We start from the raw sequence: 14502 nt of genomic DNA on the forward strand, positions 1-14502 counted from the left end.
TGTACAACGAGTATTATTATTTCAAATTCACATAACCATTGAAATAAATTTAATAAGATCCAAAATAAACTGACTTACGTACTATGAAGAGCTTGAATTGTGCTTTAAAAATTTAGCGCTGAGGTGTTCGAACATACCTGAAAGAATGAAAAAAAAAACAATTAAAAGGTTATACAAATAAATAATAGGCCATTAAATGTACAATTTTATTTTTTATTTACATACAGAAAAATGACCCCCGTTAGAAAGTTGATAAAAGTTTTATGTGGAAAAAAATAATAAATCAAATCAAAATACGCATAAGAGTCAGCGGTGGTCGTTATGCTACGAATGCCGCGGACCGCAAACCCTACAATCATTTGTTCTAAAAACATGATTACAGAAAAAAATACAACATAATAATAAAGGGAAAGAAGCGAAAGTTTTTTGGGGACGTTGCCAGAAATATTGATTAATCGTGACTTTACAACAACTTAAATTGTTACGAATCCTTGTTATTCTGTTTACAGGAACAGTTGAGGGAAAGCGAGCAAGAGGGCGGTCTTATAGATTATAAATGAGTTGTTTTTTTGTTGTTGGTAGAATTTAAGGGGAAATTAGGTTCTCATATTCTAACAGATGCCTCTGACTGATGACGTTAATTCGGTCCAGAGGACGTACACGTTGTGCAGGCAAACGAATGTAATATGACGTCAAAAATAATGTGAAGGAGGTTGTGCGTCCATTATTTAATATATTTTAATTTATACTTATTTGCGTATAATGCCGAGTGTTGAAAAGAGTTAATTTAATGAAATACGAGACAAAATAAATTTTTGGATTATTTTGGTCAGATGTTCAAGAATCAAGTCATGGAAGAAGCTAGATATTAAATGTAGTATCATAATTAACCCTTTTATTATCAAAATAATAAACGCGACAATCTCATTTTACTGTGGAGTCTACAGGCGGGATATTAGGGACAGGGAAGGTAATTATGATAAATATATCAACACACATCCAGAGTAATTGAAAACAAATATTTCTTGAACACTCTCCTTATCATTCATCGTACACTTTGTGTAATACCACGTAAATATGTTTTAATTTAATTGAATTTTAAGTAATATTACACAAAATGAGCAATGCATGATAAGGGGAGTGTTATTTTACCATACTATAAAGTTAACGCTTTTAATATACAAAAAATAAAATATTTCTGTACTTATTTTGCGATTGTCGGGAATCGAACACGCGACGTCAGTTCCGCAGTCGAGCGTCTATCCAATAACGCCAGAACGCTATTATAAATGCCGTTTAAAATAACATCGTTAAAAATATCATTTCGCATGGAAAATATAAAAAAGAACATCAATTTAGAAATTTTAAAGTCAGATATTAATTCAGTTGAAATTATGTAGACTACGAAATAGCTCGAAGCGTAATCATTATTAGAGTATCCTTGGAAATTTTAATATAAATAATAATCTACGCTTAAGATTGGGAGGGGTGGTGTCGGAGTCGGTGTCGGGGTGTGAGCAGCTGTTCAAATTTCAGAAATTTTCAGGTAATAAATAATTAAGAAAAATGAAACTTTCGAGATAACAGAAACAAAATTCTCATATTTCACGACCGCAGAGGAAAATTTAATTATATTCATGATTGAATAAAATCTATTAAGTATTTTAAATTGGAAATTCAAATAGCAAAGGTTACTTTGTAATAAGAAAATATTTCTACAGTGGTATTAGTAAATTGTAACGCTTGGGTGGAAAATAACATGAAGGTTAGTTAATATCATATGCTCTTGAATAACAAATGTATGTTCTTATAGCAAAAACAACATAATTTTAGTCTTTTTCATTTTTTTTTGATGAATTGATACGGATGTTTCGAATCGCATTTCAGCGCCCAGCATCAACTTTGATGATGAACGCAATACTTTTGCAATTTGAATGATACCATATATTCAATGGTAATTCAGCCATCAAGATAAAAGACGTGAATATTAATATTGCGAAAAAGCTAATATCTCGCTAACCATTAAAAAATAAAACGACACTAACTAGAAAAAACTTCTAACGAAAATATACGCTTTTTGCTCTAAATATAGTTCCAGATCTATCCATAAATTGAGTGACCAATGCCTTATCCCTATAAAAATATTGAGGTCAAACACCTTCATTTCGTAAAGCATAAAGTAATAGGAGTGTGTATGCCCGTTACTGTAATAAGAGCACGCTTTCAAAAATGGATAACTCCAAATTTCAAATATTGAAATCGATTTCTTAATTTATATAGATAAAATAATACCTAAGATAATAATTATTAAAAGGAAGTGGATTTGAAGACAGATTCTAAATTGATACGATATAAGTCCTTCTTCCATGGTCACCAAGAACGTTATTCTATTTTTGGATAATTTTGGAGGTATCAACACATGGAGTTATACAACTCCTTTGTACATTATAAATACACACGTCAAAAAGAGACATTGTTACATTGAGCAGTTACTACTGAATTGACACAAATGTTTCTCGAACACTTGAGTATGCGACATATTTAGAGCAACCTGATTAACTACTGAATGTCCATTTATTCATACAGCGCCTATGTTTGGTTATAAAACCATATAACTTCCATTAGAAAGTATCGGATAAAAATATTTAACGAAATGGGCTTTTCATTGGGAGAAAAAAATCATGATATATTTTGACTAACTAACTAACCAACCATCTTGCTGTTTTTCCGCAAAGGTAGAAAGAGATAATAGAACACCATAACCACTCTGTATTTGCGAGCATTTTGCGCATCTTTCACATTCGTGCATCTCGTTATACATACTTGCCGATTATTCAGATTTCTGGCCTGTCCGCTTTCAAGTATGTATGGTAAGTTTTCAATTTATACTTTCGCTACTTACTTCCTTATTATTTTATTTATTTATTTATTTCATAGATACGTACATTTTTATTTATCTTTCCTGTGTTGAGCCGAAATACTTACATGTTAATATTTAAAAAAAAAAAAATTATTTGTTTTTTTAATTATTAGATTATATACATTGCATACAATATATACAATAACAATTTACAGTATAAAGGTTTTACAATAAAATAATTACACCTGGACTTCAATATATTTACTTTCTACCTTGTCCCTTCCAACGAGAATTATACTAATATATTATTGAATTTAAATATACTGATTTTAAAAGTTATCCAAAATATACCGATAATAATACTCTTAAGTAATTTCGTTTTAAAAATATATATACGTAAAATGGACATGAAAATAAAATACGAATTCTTCACGAGTAAAAAATGTATAAAGGAATAATAATATGTAATAATATGATAACATATTTTGACATTAATATTGTAATAAAACATTCATCGCCAGGGTCTTAAATTAAAGACACATTTTATTTTAATAGGCTGTTTTTAGAGCAGAAATTATGAAAATTTAACTCGCTTTGATTTTAGGCAGCGGAATAGATACATAAATTAAAGTCACGGACACGCGAACAAACCCTCTTCAGAAACACGCCTTTCCTTTTAAGAGTTAATTTCACTTTTCTAAAGCAGCGAGAATAAGCAATCTCTAAAGAAAACAGCTTTATTGAGATAAGTGGCCCGAATAAAAAGAACTTAGCGTTAATAAAGAATGAGAAAATGTTAATATTTATGTCTGGGATCAGTTTTTACTTAAAATATATTTAAGAGAAGAAATCGAAGAGGGTTTGGAAGTTAAAAGTGTTGTTACACGTTTAACATTTTCTTCCTTGCCATTATTTTTATTATTTATTTTCATTTCTTTTTCAATCTTACACTTGGCTGTAATTTGTAACAAATTAAGAACAAAAAATAATTATTAAAAAGTTCAAAGCTCAACCGCAATTCATTAGAAATTTTATTATAAAAAACCACTACAGTTTTAATAATAATTCAAGTCTGCGAATTTTATTCATGTTTTTAATTAACATTTACCAGAAACCAAAGTTTGTGTCTAAAAATAAATAATAATATTAACTTGTTAACATTATTATTTTTCATTAATTTACAATACATTTCATGATGAAATTCAATCCTAATGATATTTATTCTTACTATCCTTCAAGTAATAAAATTAAAATAATTAGTTTGCTTCCATTTAATACTTAGTTTTGACTGCTAAAATAAAATTAAGCTATTAGGTATACTAGTACTTACTTTTTTATTATTTAAAAAATTAAATTATAGTCAGAAATTTATACAAAATATACAACCACTTATCGAAATTTAATTTCGCCAGTTTCAAGACGTATCCGTCTCTTAGTTAGGACAGTTAATATACCAGCATAGACGTAGTAAGGAGAGTAGGATGGGACCAAGATCCCAACCACAGATGGTTGACCAATTTTTGGCAAACAACCTAAGTGCGTGTTGTCCTTCGGTGCGTTTAAAAACGCATGTGATGAATATATATTGTAGGTGTAAATGTAAAAAAAAGTGATAATATGAGTGGTAAATAGTGATACGTGCACCTAGTGGAAAATGTAAAGAAAGTACTGATATTTTTTCAGTAATATAAGAAACAAATATAATAATGATATTAAATTACCCAGACTTCCCATGATAACTTCTTCATCTATGTTAAAATATTTATAAAAAAATAAAGGAATTCTATTACCGTCAATGAAAATTAATCATATTATCGAAAAATATATACATGTACATAAGTAGATTTTTTTTTACATCACAGAATCTTCTCCTTTGAAATTAATTACACCCCTACAACAATTTCTCCACACAATAGATACTAATTTCTCATTTCCTGGCGGTAATAATTAATTACAATAATAATAATATGATGAATATATACAGCACCACAAAATAGTAATTCACAATGAGTACTTAATCTCAAGGGAGCATTATCACTCTTGAAAACATTCCAAAAGGGATTAAAATCGGGGTATTTAATTTTCCGGTGGCTGCATTTTATACAATTAAGGAACGTTGCCGAAATATTATAACTAATTATATGAATATTATATCATCCTTCAATTCTTTAGCTCAAAGTGCTGTAAATATTTTCTTACGTATAAATAACAGTGAATCCTTAGACTTACCCGCGGGGAATATTTACTATGTATACTTATAACTGATCTGAATGAAAAACAATTTTGCACCTTTTTTTTATATAATTTATTTCCTTTTTTCTAAGAGGTGTTTTGAAAAAAAACTTTCATCACTTTGTGGTTACATTTTTTTGGCATCTTTTCCACTTAACAAAACACAAATAACTCACTTAGACAATAATAGACATTTAATATGATTCCTAAGGCGATGCCAAAAACAGTCACTTAGAGGATGATATAAGCGTATTCAGGAGACGGTATTTTAAAAAAATAGATGTGCAAATATATCGGGCCATATATAAATACGGATAATAATATAAGTAAAAAAATATTTACTGCATTCTTGCACATTAACACAAAATTTCTTTTACATACACTTAATATATAGAACCAAATTTTTAAAATGTTTTGATAAATAGAGAAAAAATGTAGTTACCCTTCTCTTTGTTTAGTGCCAGCGATAGTATTATGTACGTACATCACAGTATCTACCATGAAGTTTGGATTTAGCTGAAAACGCATCGCGAGAGATGTATTACATTGCATAATACTACAGATAATGCTACAGCGTATTAAGTGCGAATGTCACGTCCGCCGTGATATAATGTAGTTGTTTTGATGCTGTGTAGTTATGACATTATGATATTTGTCATAGTTGTTGGCCGTTGGCGCAGGCAAGGACTGTTTCCGTTGGCAAATCACATCACATAGGCCGGAAGAGGAGCATTGGTCGCTATCAAGAGTAGCTACACTGCCACACACTGCTGGGCTGCCTGTCCTATAATAGTATGATGTGTCTATTACGATAGAGACAACAGCGGTTACTGAATTTAATATACTTAAACAAATTAAATGGCGAGTTTATACTGATATGTTCATTTAGTTTTAAATGGTCGAGAATTTAAAAATCGTCACTAAATTAATTTTATTGAACTTCATTAATCGATTCGGTAGTCACTTTGTGGTAAAATATATCCATTTTTAATTTTAGTTTAACTCAGGGCTTTTTTTCATGTAACGCGATGGAACGGCGTTCAGGCACTTCCGTGAAAAAGGATACATATTTTTTAATTTTCAAAATCTATTACACGAAACAACGTTTGCGCTAACGTAATTACAATCCATATTTATATAATTCATCAAAATGATAAAATATGGTATTGTAATGAATATTTAAATGATATTTGAATACATTTTTTTATGGCAAAAAGCTTGACATAAAGTTAGTTGCGGGACCTTTTTTGTATTAAAAAAGCCATGTAAATACCATTTTTCTTAAAATCTATTGTGACACGTGTTTCGATGCATTCTGCATAATTTTCAAACACCGTATTTAAAAATGACACGGAATGCATCGAAATGCATCACAATAGATTTTAAGAAATAGTGGTATTTACTAAGTAAAACATAAACAATTTTTCATTGAAATTGCAATGAGCTTCGATAATAAACCTTCAAGGATTAATTATTATGTTATGTTCTTATTTTTATTTTTCATTGGATTGTTACTTATGGATATAATATATGAACTTTACAGGCTTGCACCTTAAGATTAGGAATAAAGATAAATTAATAATTATAGATTTAGTTTTGAGAAAAATCCTTAAAACTGGTAATATAGTATAAAAAACTGCAATTGCGACAAAAATTAACTCAAACTCATAATTATCTCGTATCCCTGTTCGATATTCAAGGTGACCCAATGAGTAATAGGGACAAATCACAAATTTATCACGTCATTTGTTTATATATAGAGTGGGTTATGAACGTCGTGTGTGCATATTGTTATGCAAATTACAGATAATGGTTTCAGATGGAACAGATGTCTCCTCGGAGGTCCTCGGAGCTGTGCGGAGCGGGAGGGGGGATAAGCAGGATAAGGATAAACTCCAGCATCCCCTGCAAACAATGCTCGGCAAATATTATTACCATAATAGCCAATTGGAGCTCAGGCGCTTTCTTCTAAACTGGACTAGCCACCGTAATACCATATTATTATAATACATCTAGGATGATTTAAAAAACCTAAAAAATTGGAACCTGTTACTTACGCCTACTAGTATGGTAACAATAATCAAATAAAAATAGATGACAATTTAAATACATATGTATTCTGCTAAAGGAATATCAGTATTTTTGATCAATTGTAAATCATAAATATGTATGTAAAAAAAAAAAAGTAAATAAATTTATACCACTAATATCATCACGCCGTTTCTCCGCAGGGGTAGGCAGAGAGGATGGAACGCCACACTCTTCTGTCCTGACATACACTACTACATAGCTTCCTTCACATCCATGCCTTACGATTACGCAGACTTTTGACACCACCAGATTTTAGTTTCTAATTGATCTGATCGTATCTTTTTCTTGTATCTTTTTCGGCCGTCCTCGTTCTTTTCTCCGGTTCACATTCACCATATATACTTTCTTAGTCATTTTCTCACTATCCATTCGCTTAACATGCCCATACCAACTTAAAGAACTCTTCCTTTTTTCAATTATCTTAGTTCAGCCTTACATTCCTTTTGAATATCTTCGTTTTTAACTCTGTCATTCAATGATTTTCCACACATTCGTCTGTACGAACGCATTTCCACGGCGTTCACTCTGCTTTCAAAACGTAAAAACGAGACATAATATTCTGGCACTAGCATACACGCTGGATATTATGTAAATTCTGTAACGTTTAAACAGCCTGATGATAATCTTGTTAAACTTTTAACGTCTTTAAAATCTCGTTAAAAAGTATTTCAGATTTTATCGTGACTAGGGATTTTCGTAAAAACGTTTCAACATTCTAAATATAATATATCTTTCTTGAATAAACTACGATAACTTTTCGAAAACTTTGTTATGTGACGGCAATACCAATATTGAGTATTGAAATATTTTTCTATGGTACCTTCAGAAGTTACTACATATGTATAGACAATAGATACGTTTATAGGCAATAAAATTGTAGATTTATTAAATCGTACTAGGTACTATTATTCGTTTCAAGAAATCAAAACATTCAACTGGAAGAGATTAGAATACAAATTTTAAAAATAGTATAAACGATAGGTAATATTTGTTTTTAGGGAACGTTTTCGAAACGTTTGCGATGGCATTCTTATTTGTGCCGAATATTCTTTTTCCTTACTTCAGCCTATGGATACGTACTTATACGGGGTGGCGCGAAATGAATAAATTAATTATGTTTTTGAATAACGTTTTTACTAAATTTGAAAAAAAATCGAGTAATGGAAATCTTTATTTGGACCTTTACAATTTTTAACCTATTAGGTAGAAAATATGATATCCGTCAAGTGGCTGCCGCCAGTGTTGATACACATTTGTCCCCGTTTTATCAATCTGTTTTTACACTGCAGCTGTCTAGTTCACAAATGTCAAATGTGATTGACGTACAACGCTAATTACAAGAATTATTCAAATTAACATCTTCCGATAGAAATTGTAAATAAAAACACTTGTTTTTACCACTTGAGTTATATTTATTTTAACGACTAGTTTATATTTAGACCCGAAGATGGAAGCATCTGTAGTTTCCGAAACAGTTTAGTAGTTTTAGTAGTTTTGTAGTTTCCGAAACATTTACAATTTCATCATGTCTTACCAAAAAGTGAATGCCGAAACAACAAATAAAATCTTCCGATAGGATGATTGATTTTGCACCACCCTGTACTACAAATCTAAGTTATCAGCGTTGTAATTAATACAACGAGATTGCTCTGCTTAAGAACGGCGTTGGAACAAATTGTGAGGAAGATTCTGTAAACGTTCTCTATTTGTAGAAAATCCGAGTACATACCTACATATCTCTATAGCAGCAGTCGGTAGCTCTCCCCTCCAGTAGATTGCTACCAGTTAGAACTGTCTTTATATCCGTTTCAAATTAGAGTAGGTACACGTCTTGAACAAACCGACTACTTGAACGGCTTCTAGGAGAGTAGGTACTGACAGGATCTTAATATAGGCCCTGCAATTAAACCATACTAAATAAACTTAATATTCCTGGTTCTTACGCGATACACGTGTGACATAGGCACATATATATGTATGTTTTGACATTATTTATTGAATCGGTATGGATTCGTTGAACTTGACAGAAATTTTAAATTTTATAAAAAAGAAATAAATTAATCTGAATTAACACTCTCCTTATCATTCACCGTTCACTTTGTGTAATATCATTTTAAAGTGATATTACACAAAGTTAACGATGAATGATAAGGAGAGTGTTACCATACCACAAAATTAACAATGCTTTTTATATATATATATATCTTAATATAATATAATCTTAATTATTTTAAAAAAAATTTGACATCTCATGAAAGATTAAAAAGAATATGTAAGTCTGGGCATTTACGGGGCTGACATATTCGATATTCCATATTCTTCTTCATCTTTCGTGAGATGTCAAAAAATAATATAAAAATAACTCCTGTAATTGGAGATAATCCAGATTTTGTGAACAAGTATTTGGACACACTCAAAATGTTGTATTTTAATAAAGTTTACAACATTTTGAGTGTGTCCAAATACTTTTTCGCAAATCTGGACTATCCCCACTTAGGAGTTATTTTTTACATTTTTGACATCTAAACACATACGAAGGAGAATATGGAAGTCTGGATATTTACAGGGCTTATGACCTGTTATAGGCCGGTTAAGTGATCACTTTACACACGTGTAACATTCTAGATATATCTCCTAGATATATTGATTAATCTCGTGACACAGTATATATGAGTTTACAACATCTTTCTATGTTGGATTGTTGAATAAAAATTTAAATGTTGTAAATAAAATAACTGGTCAAATTATAAGCTACATAAAAAATTTAAATCATGTTTTCAGGCGGTTCTCAGTATGTGAGTATAACCCGGGATTCGGACCACGCATACTAATGGGCTGTCCAAACTTAAAACACAGTAAGGGACATTTTTTGTAGTACGTTTTTTTTGCATTTTTGGACTAAGTAGAATCTACTTAGTCCAAAAATGCAAAAAATAACGTACTACAAAAAAATGTCCCTTACTGTGTTTTGAGTTTGTCAGCTGAAATGTGCTTAATAAAAGCTCTCCTCAATATAAACAAAACTTTCTTTCGACTATCAGATTAAATGCAACTAACTTTACATCAATCACTACACTATCGAATAATACAAGTCGCATTGCGTTTAGTAAAAGAAGTAGAGATAAGAAACAATAGACAAAAAAATGATTATAATCATAATTGTACTGTAGTAAGAAGGTTACTTATACAGCGAGTGGAGAGTTGCAACATAGATTGTGTGACGATGGATACAACGTAGGAGATGACGTCATCAATGAAGCCTTTATTACGTTGTAAGCAAAAGTGCATCGTGCGCCAAACAATCTAATAAGAGTGCATGGTTAGAGGTCAGGCACCCGTCGAGGCAGAACAAGCTAACTTTGAAGTAAAAACATATTTTTTTAATTTATTGATTCGGCATTAACTTTGTGGAATGACATGTTGATTATTTATTAAAAAACACTTGATGTTTTTAGTTTTAATTTTTATCAGAAGATGAAAACATCTGTAAGTTTTCGAAACTAGTCATAAATATAAATAAAACTCATGAAGTGGTATATTCAAGTGTTTAATTTTTAATAAATAGCATATTTAAAAAAAATATAAATTAAATACTTAAAATATATATTTTTTTAAATAGGTTATCACCATCAGTGAATTGAAAACTTAAATTTAGAAATGTTTATTTTATTAATTGTACAATATTTAATGTATGTATGCACGAAGAGATGCGTGAATATGGAAAAGGCGAAGATTATTTGCAACGACAGTTTGGTGTGGGGTTCATGATGGTTAGTGTGTTTTTTAGTGAGTATAATATATACACATTTTGTTCGCCTTGGTAGTATAATGGTCAGCACGCTCGGCTACCGTACTAGAGGTTTCGGGTTCGATTCCCAGGAGGGAGGGGTCAAATAAATATAAGAGATTTTTTCACTCTAATATTTATTCAATATTACCCTAGACTGGTAACTGAAGCGCAGGGCTTATTACCTTTCGTTCGGGTGTTAACGATAACGATAACACTGCGTTTATATGATGTAGTGCCCTATGCACCATCGGGTGCGGATAAGGGTTTAAAGAAGAATAATATATCTGCATACTTTGTTATGTTGATCAAACCTAGTAATCAAACTCGAGTCTTGTCCTTCTGTACCTAATGTTATCTAATAAAATTCTAATAAAATAAATAAATTTCGAGAAATACATTAAAAATATTTATATTGACAATATTTTTTATAATTAAAAATTCAAAACCACAATTCGGCCGGTATTTATATTTAAAGAATAGCGTCATAAATATTTTTAAAACACATGCCGGCATCATGGGCCGAAGAAAGGAAGAAATGTACCTTTATTGTAAACGATTTACATGTAACGCATTTTAAAGACTGTTTTATTTAAGGATGTTTATGCTTAAATATAATATACAATATTGTTGTTGTTCACTTGCGTCATTGGATTAAGCGTAGAGATTACCTACATGTAAATATCAAATACTAAACATTTTAAATAACAAAACATTGAATGAAACCACATCCGTAGATAATCCACAGGAATACCCGTGGTAATCCATGTTCGTGATATGTACAGTACTCTCGTCATTCTTGTTTTATTTGTAAAAAAAATATTTGGCATAAGTAAGCAGATAAACGTGTACATTTCAAAAAGTTGATTTCAAAATATATATATATATATTTTTTAAATTTATTATTAGATTAAAACCAATATTTTTAGCTTTTCCACTTTTTTATTTGACCAGCGACCGGGTTTCGTCGTTACCGACATCATCAGACTGGTCGGTAACGACGAAACCCGGTCGCTGGTCAAATAAAAAAGTGGAAAAGCTAAAAATATTGGTTTTAATCTAATAATAAATTAAAAATGCAATTCCATCACGAAGTGTCAGTGGATAATATAAATCTATTATATTTTTTTAATTTAACATGGTTCAAAATCGCAACTCAAATTTATTTACAGATAGTTGAAATTAATGACAGGAAAAAAATATGCCTTTTAACAGTTTTTTACTGCAATGGCAGCGCGTTGAAGGTAACTGCAACATACGCAGCACTAAAAATTGCACATGTCGGACAGCGTGCTTCTTGAAAGATGCTGTCACGTAGCATTTTCTATGTTTTGGATTGCATCGTTGTGTCATAGATTTTTAAATATTTTCATAACTTCACAAGCATTGTGAAATTGAACATAACATTAAAAATGGGTTCTATTTTCTTTCTTTTTCATTTAACCAGATTGCGCCACAGCTACACGTGGACGGGTACAGCTAGTGTAGAATACATTACAAGAAAACTTAAATAAATGGATATTGTATTATAAAATTGTAATTCTTATCGATATTGCACATGCAGACATGAAGCATGTAACCAAAGGCCAAGATAACACTGCTTCAGTACTATGAGTGCCTTATGCACCGTTGGGTGCGGATAAAAGTTAGAAGAAGAAGAATTACTACGAATGGACGACAAAAAGTGTGTTAAAATATTTATCAGCGATCATTAATTTAATGCAAACATGACATAGGCATAGGTATTATAAATAAATAAAAATATTTATATGAAACGATATCATAAATTTGCATTTTTAATTTCTAGAAAATCTTGTAACTTGTATAACGGAAAGTAAGTTAACATTTTCCTCATCTAGCAGGGTTTAAAATAAAGGCAGAAATAAAGATACTTCCCTAATGAGGCTCGTATAGTTGATTCTGTTGAACTGAAACGTCAGTCAGAACTAGTATAAAAGTAAATTAAAGTTTAATATAATAATGCAAAAACAAGAAATCTGGGAACCTGGCAACTTCTACGCGGGTAGTGGAACGCCAGAAGCGAGGGAGAAATATGTATTTAAACGAAATTACTAACTACCTAGCAGTTGCTAGGAGGGTGGTAGGCAGAAAAATAGACTGCCACATTACCCTACTTAGTATACATACCTTGTTCTATCCACTCATATGGTTATTTCCTATAAAATATATAGTAGAACAAAAACACTCAAAGAGACGCAAACTAAGTCATAATAGATAATAAAAATGTTAGTAAATAAGATTGGACTAGACAACTAAAACACACAACTTTATTGTGTTTTAAATATTATTGGAAGTATCAGGAATCCATAAAAATGTGGACAAATCTATAGTGACCATACGGTCACTAACGCATCGATTAATATAAAAAGCCAAAATCACAACTAGAGGATGTTATAGGGTAATCGAAATCACAAGTGCACATTATTGAAGGTAGTGGAATCTTCACTTTCATACTTTATTTACATATTTCCATTTTTCGTGTAACTATAATAAACTCCACGCTAAATTAATCCACGATTGAGTAAAAAAATCCGATTTTACGCAATTATGTAAGTAACGAAGTAGGCACTCATGATACAAGTATCAACCGAAGGCAGCACTTACTATAATGGAGGATAAATAATCGGCCGACAGAGTACATATTGATGTCACAATAAAAAGTCAATTACTTGGAATATTGGAAACAAAATACTGGGCTTTATTTATCGCTGGACATCATATTCATAAGTATTCCGTATTATTCAACGAATAAACGGAAATATAGAACAATACGTAACGGTAGAATTAATGGACCGTAATTTTACGTAAGTGGAGGGAAAATGTTTACTTTATGGGGGGTAAAGGAGGAAACAGTCGGAAAACTTGAGTCATTTTAACGTGTTTTAATTTAAAGTGTTTTGTTTTTTCGGGGACTTCTCTGCGGGTTCTGCAAAGGCAATACTCCGAATTTACCTGCTTATCTATTGTACATCCACTGTTTTCAAACTATAATAGGATTGCCCCTGGCCCCAATAAAAAGCTAATAAACTTCACAATACAATATCAATAGGGATTGGAAGTACTAAAAGAAAAACTGAACCGTGTTCTTTGTATACAAGATGTTTAAAAAAATAAGGAATTGAAAAATATGTACGCATTTTAGTTATAATTTTTAATGTCAACCGTACACTAATCGAATGCGTAAAAAATGCATTAAATACAATATATACTGGACGCCTTTTCTCCTAAAAGGGCATCTTGAGAATACCGTGTTTTTAAGGATTAATTTACACTGTCGTCAATAAAAATGTGAAACTGAAGTATCAAATATTCAATGAAATAATTAAATATTTATTCTCTTTTTAATTCTCGATTTAATATATCATCAAGAAAAAAAATCAAAATGGAAAATCAAGAGCATAAAGTTTCCACTTAACTAGGTGTCATATACAAATAATAATAATAAAATTATTTAAAAAACAACACTTAACATATCATGTTACACCTACTACCTCTTGCCGATCTCTTTCAC

At 30.8% G+C, this 14502-nt stretch overlaps 1 protein-coding gene across 3 annotated transcripts in view; it reads right to left on the bottom strand.

The window, feature by feature from the left end:
* Positions 1-14502, bottom strand: part of tty (tweety) — an 87258-nt gene that overhangs the window by 51996 nt on the left and 20760 nt on the right. The window contains exon 1 of one of the 3 annotated variants that reach the window (XM_088272333.1): positions 79-137. The exons of the other annotated variants lie outside the window; for them this stretch is intronic. The gene's annotated coding sequence lies outside the window, so the exon portion shown is untranslated. Of the gene's footprint in view, positions 1-78; positions 138-14502 lie in introns of those variants that run through there. 3 annotated transcript variants of the gene reach the window in all.

The sequence above is a fragment of the Brachycentrus maculatus genome, unplaced genomic scaffold, assembly GCF_059751285.1.
Source record: "Brachycentrus maculatus isolate JH-2025_06_01 unplaced genomic scaffold, ASM5975128v1 h1tg000494l, whole genome shotgun sequence".
Classification (NCBI taxonomy): domain Eukaryota; kingdom Metazoa; phylum Arthropoda; class Insecta; order Trichoptera; family Brachycentridae; genus Brachycentrus; species Brachycentrus maculatus.